The following is a 6,529-nucleotide window of genomic DNA, read 5'->3' on the forward strand; positions in this document are numbered from 1 at the left end:
TGGGTACTATTTCACCCCCTACTACTACCACGTAACACATATATCTCCTAATCTATCTAGCATGGCTAGGCATGACCGCCCCTTCGGCCCTATCGACCGATATATTGGGGACTATCTCCCCCTACTGTCACTAGCACATAGCATCATATCATACGAGCACAATAACATATCACAGGTAGTAGCAATCCTAGATGAATATCACAGAGACAAACATCCATCATACAATCCTACTGGTGGGCCGGCATTGTGGCCGTAGACCCACCGCTACTGGAAGGTAACTCACCTCAAAGTAGCTGCTGATCTGCATGGGAACTAACTGTCTTCTGCTGCTACCGCTCCGGAAATCCTCCGGCTATAATTCCCACAAAACCCTTAGTCAAATACTGCTAACTGACCTCAGGGTAAAATGACCATTTACCCCTAACCAACCACGAGTCAAAGTCAAAGTCAACTGCCAGTTGGCCCGACTCGCCGAATTGACTTGCCAACTCGCCGAGTCCCTATCCCTTGTCCAACCATAAACCCATCTCTACTCGTCGAGTTAAGCATTGACTCGATGAGTTCTCCTCCTAAACTAAAGGCCAAAAGTCCTTCATCCTACTCGCCGAGTTGTATGAAAAACTCGCCGAGTCATCTTCATCCGAAGAACACCCTATGCTGAGACTCGCCGAGCTATATGAACAACTCGCTGAGTCTGTTCTTGAGGCAAGAAGATTGCCTTGAACTCACCGAGTCATGGCATTGACTCGCCGAGTTACTTCATGAGTGAGTCTGGCTTTCGACCCACTGAGTCACACCCCATGACTCACTACTCCAACCCGCAACATGAAAAAGGGGAAAACTCGGGGACTCGCGACTCGACTCGCCGAGTCAGATGAACGACTTGCCGAGTCGGCCACATGCAAAAACTATACACGCGATTCAGCTTGAATCCAGCTCATGCCATTCATAGATCTGTGTTTCTAGGGCCTGATTAACAAGTAAAGTTTCCAACTTTACGTGTAAATAAACACCCACCATGAGGGTTCTAGGGCTCAAAATGCACCAAAAGAGTAGATCTAGGGCTTTCATGCAATATGGCTCCATAAAGGCAGTAGATCCAAGCTCCTGGAGCTCAATCATGCCTAGATCTAGAGGCTAAACAACTTATTACCAACCCTAATACACAAACAAGCTTGGGGAAAGGCTCAAGAAGGACTTTCATGGAGCTACAAGGGACAATAAGCATGAAAACAGAGGGAAACTGAGTTATACCTCAAGGAAATCACTGAGATAACCCAAATATGCTTGGCCTCCTTCTTCTCTTCTTGATCTATTCTCCTTCCCTCTCCAAATCTTCAAGAAAACACACCAAAATGCTTCAAACTCACAAGGAACAAGGCTTGAACAACGTATAGAGCTCTGAGGGTGAAGGGGGAGAGCTTGGGGGCGGATAAGAGGGTTTAAATAGGGTGCAAACCCTTGAAATTTAGGGTTTCATCAGACAGCTGGGACTCGCCGAGTCCAGAATGTGGACTCGCCGAGTCGCCAACTTAAATGTGCTCCTAAACCCCTCTCTACCTGACGATTCGGGCCTACAACTCACCGAGTCCAAGGCTAAAAATGAAAATACTTAGATAGATTTTACGTACCAGGAACCAGGTGCTACATTAATAGTGTTAGATAGTGGACTTCACCCTTAGTAGAGTCACATTTTTTTACTTTACTATCCTTATGATCTTTCAGGTAAATAAGGCAGCTTCGCAACCAATGCCCCTTCTTTTGGCAAAAGAAACATATGGACTCTTTGGAAATGGTACACTTGACTGTCTCAGACTTAGCCTTTCTCTTTACCGTTCGTCAAACGACTTGACCATGGCCGATCCCTTTCCATTGGGAAGAGAAATCTTTTCTGGACTTCCAATGTTACCATTGTGAATTTCCAAGTAAGTTTGGGAAGTAGATCTTCCAATCAAATTTACTTTACCAGTGCTCCAAATCATCGATGATTCAGCAGCATCAATCAAATAGGTAAGATCATTAAGGGTCATGTCATGGCTTGTCACATAGTAGTCCTTAAAGAACTCACTATATGACTCGGAAAGTGACTGAAGAACCCAGTTAATAGTCAACTTCCTTGAGACTTTGACACCTAACTCTCCCAGCTTGTCAATATGTGACTTCATCTCCAAGACGTGAGTACACACAGACTTTGCTTGCCAATAAGGCTTGAGTGACATTGAACTTTTCAAGTCTTTGAAGTTGTGGGACAGGGAGAATAATTGGAGGAGATGGAGCAAGTGAAGAATGATTTACAGTTCCATGATCCAATCATGGAATATCATCTTCAAGAGGAAAGCTTGTTCCAAGAGATTTGGGTAGACCATAGTTGTTTGAACTAGACATCTACATGGGAGAAATGCAATTGATTTGATTTAAGTCCTTAATATAACACCTAATATGAAATATTAAGGCTAGGACCCAATACAATATTTTATAACATGGAAGAGGGATGTCGTAATCCAAGCTACAAAGTATTTGAAGGTAGGTAAATGACGATTTACCAATTTCCACCATGAAAAATGAAATTGTTCATTAAGTTTTAATTAGATTGAAAGTACTAGATCCTTTGAGATTCATTGAAATATTCAATGGTATGTTTAAATCTCAATTGCACCCTTTAAGTTTGTGACTGGGATGCCAAGGATCACAAACAAGGAGTGAATAACCATGCAAATTAGCTTGGTACACCCAATGTTACAACCACCTAATCAATGTGCCGGTTAGCCACACACACTCCATTGATCTATGATTAACATCAAGCTACACTTTTCCACACATTTTTAGTCCCATGTTAGTGTGCTGATTAACCACACACGCTCCACTAACGATTTAACAAGCGTGCAAAGTGCAATTTCATGGGTTAGCACCAAATTCACATTTTGCTAAAGTAACTAAGATTGGGAATTTAATAAAAGGTTTAGTTACTTTATATTTATCATTATACTTTTAATGAAGGGAGAATTAGAGTCCTATCCTACCCGTTCGGCTAACGACCCTCCACCAGTCAAGGAGGAGGTGGTGAGAGTGGACATCCATTAAACTGCCATTTTATAGGTAGTAACCTTATACCCCCCTTATAGACTGGCTTCGTGAATAAGGCCTAATAACGGTAATACTAACTTTTACTCTTAGACATATATATATTAATATTAAACCTATAATATTATAATAGTATAAGGATTGAAGTTTAACTTTTAAAATTCTAGGGGTTGGAACTAAAGTATTCAAAAGTGTAACTTTACAAATTCCAAAACTTGAGGGAAAGTTTTCAACAATTCAAAAAACTATTGGAATCCATAACATATGAGTTTAATTTAGGTATAAATGAGAAGACTCTTGAAAATCCATAACTTGAGGACAAGTTATGGAGGTCATAAAATAATTTATGGGAAAAGACTCTTCAAGTTTTTAACACATGACTCTTTAATAATTATTTTAAAGGAAAAACTTTTGGTTTTCATTAACTTGAGGACATGTTATGGAATCCATTAAAGGCCATTTAGATCACTAAATAAACTAACAAACATGTCTAGCAATATTCATGATCAAGATTAAACTCATATGGACAAGACAATTCAAATCAAACAATTTTCATGTAATTAGCCTAACCATTAAACTAATACAAAGCATGAAACGTTTGATAATTATCTTTTGAATTGGATTATTATGATCATTACAACATCAAAACAGGTTTATAGGTTCAAAAACAGCTTAGGGTAATGATTCTAGTCCAATTCCAGCCTTAAAACTCGAAGATCTGCACTCTGGAGTGCTAATTCGACGAGTTGGTCAATTTTGTGCTTAGACTCGGTGAGTCCATCAGTGGACTCGTAGAGTCAAAGGAAAATTCATGCGACTCGGAGAGTCACCCAGTGGACTCGGTGAGTTCGCTATCCAGAACCCAGAAAATCGATTTTTTCAACATTTTCAAGCAAGAAGCATCAAGTATAATTGAAAAAAAAAAAAAAAAACCCTACGCTCTGATACCACTATTGGTTTTTGAGCATTCTAACACTCCTATGGTGTGCATGCAACCCTATGTGCTTTGGATCTATGTTTTCACTATTATACATGCAAATATACAAAATTCAAAAGCATCATCCTAACTAGCTTATTATGAAGTAACTATACTACAAAAGTCTAGTTAGATGACATACCCTTTGATGGAGCTTGAAGTCTTGAAACTTTAAGAGCTTAGTGCCCCAAGTGTTGCACCTCAAATGGTTCACACAACATCACCAACAATTGGAATAACTTGAGAGAAGGTCATTTTGGTTCACACTATGGAATTCAAATTTTCCCTCCTTTGTGTATCCACATTAGTGCCCATTTCATGAACCATGGGGTCCTTTATATAATGTGGCTCATTAGGGTTACACCATGTAAACCCATGACTTCCCATTTCCTTCATGATCCATGGGTTTTAACCTCCATGGAGTATCAATGGGTTACCACATGGGTTAAGCCTAATGTTGGGTTCTTTGTGTTGCGTTATTGTGCTTAGTTTGTTAGTCCATTTAGCTTACACGATCTGGTCCTGTCTAGTCGTACTTTCTCTAGGGTTTAGTATATAAGGTGCATGCATGCATCCTTATCATAAACGCTTTTGATTATTATCTCATTGATTGTATTGTAAACCCTAGCACACCTCTACAGTTGAAGTTTCTCATCGAGCTCATCTGAGGTGTGACTATTCTAATCATTCGACACTCGTTTGATTCATTGTGTGTTATCATACTTGATTGTCTTATTGTTTTGCCTGTTAAGGATCTAAACGATCTAAAGAGTTTTTATCTCAACAATTGGTATCAGAGCAGGAGACTGTGTAATTCATACAAACCTCTTTTGTTGAAGAAGGTTTTAGGGTTTCCCGTTATTATCATTTTCTGTTAGAGCCGTCATTCAATCATTGACATAGCTCTTAGATCTCGATCATACCCTAACTTGCTTACGAGTCTGATTCTTGGCAGGTTTTCAAACACATTCATCATGTCTCACGATGATTCTAAAACAAATACAATCAATATCTCCAACAACATCAGATCCACCACTAGGATTCCAATCTTATACACTTAAGATTATGAAGTCTGGACGCATCACTTTCAAGACTACGTGATTGGCTCAAAATATAATGGCTATTTAATCTAGGAAGTGATCATTATAGATCCATTTGTTCATTCTGGCACAAATAGAACGATCAAGACTCAAAAGGAGTACAACCAACTCATGGTTGATGTAAAGGACGTTCCTTAAGATGAGAAAGAAAAGCTTGTGAGTAATATTAAAGCTCTTAGGATGATTAGATTTGCTCTACAATCCAACACGTTCCGTTTGGTCAGTTCATGCTCAACAGCAAAACAAATCTGGGATAGGTTGAAGGAATTATATTCTACCGATGAGGATCTTGAGCATTCTATCCAATCTCTACTGATGTTAGAGTTCGGAGACTTCAAGAAAAATCGGAAGAAAAGCTTATTCAAGCTTTTGATCGTTTCAATCATATTCTCAGTAAAATGATAAAGCGTGGCATTGAAAGGATGGTAATTGAACAAAAAGTCACATTTATGAACGGTTTAAGATCCGAATGGATGGCGGTGGTTTCAACAGTAAAAGCTCAAGAACAATTCAAAACCTATTCTTTAGCCAAGCTAGTGGGGATTCTAAAGTCACACGAAAGTGCCGTGACCAAGGAAACGAATGTGATTTCAAGCATGGGATCGTTAGCTCTTATCTCAAACGGAAAGAATGTGGCTAAATAAGAAGAAGATTTGGATCTGAATGAAAATGATCTAACTAATGAAGAATATGCACTGATGGTTTCAAATCCAAAGAAGTTTATTCGAAGAAAATTTCCCACCACCAAGAACCGAAACTGGCAAGGAAGTTACAGTTCTGATAAAGCGAAGGAGGAAACGAAGAATGCTCCTCTAAAGGAGAATAAGGAAACAAGTGACTCTGGATTTAATTGTCACTTATGTGGAGGCAAAAATCACTTTGCCAAGGATTGTGTTTGAAGGAAGATGTCGGAGAAGAATGACACGGAAGATGATGAAGCTTACCATCTACGTAAGCTGGAGGAAATTAAGAAGAAGAAGGCAGTTGCTAACCACATATGAATGCTCTTATTGTGCAGGAAAATCTTGTGGATGATGAGTTCGGTGGTGTGGAGGTCTGGTCTACAAACTCTGAGGACAAAGAGGTTCGTAAGCCTACACATGGCAGGGCTTTTGTAGTGAAGGAAGCTGAAACTAAAAGTGCAGGGAAACGCTTGATGGTGACCACTGGAGTGTCACACATGAGAGGCTACAATACCGATGGGGGTCGTGATGAAGCAAGGGAACGAGAAGACAGGTGCTTCGCAGCTAAACCGATGGGCAAGCAGATCAACGAGTGCGACCAATTGATCAAGAAGGTACAATCTATTCTTGAATCACTAAAAATCCCTGTCACTAACTATGAAAAAGAATTTAACGAGTTAAAATTTAAG

This window comes from Lactuca saligna, chromosome 8 (assembly GCF_052625555.1).
Source record: "Lactuca saligna cultivar CGN05327 chromosome 8, ASM5262555v1, whole genome shotgun sequence".
NCBI lineage: Eukaryota > Viridiplantae > Streptophyta > Magnoliopsida > Asterales > Asteraceae > Lactuca > Lactuca saligna.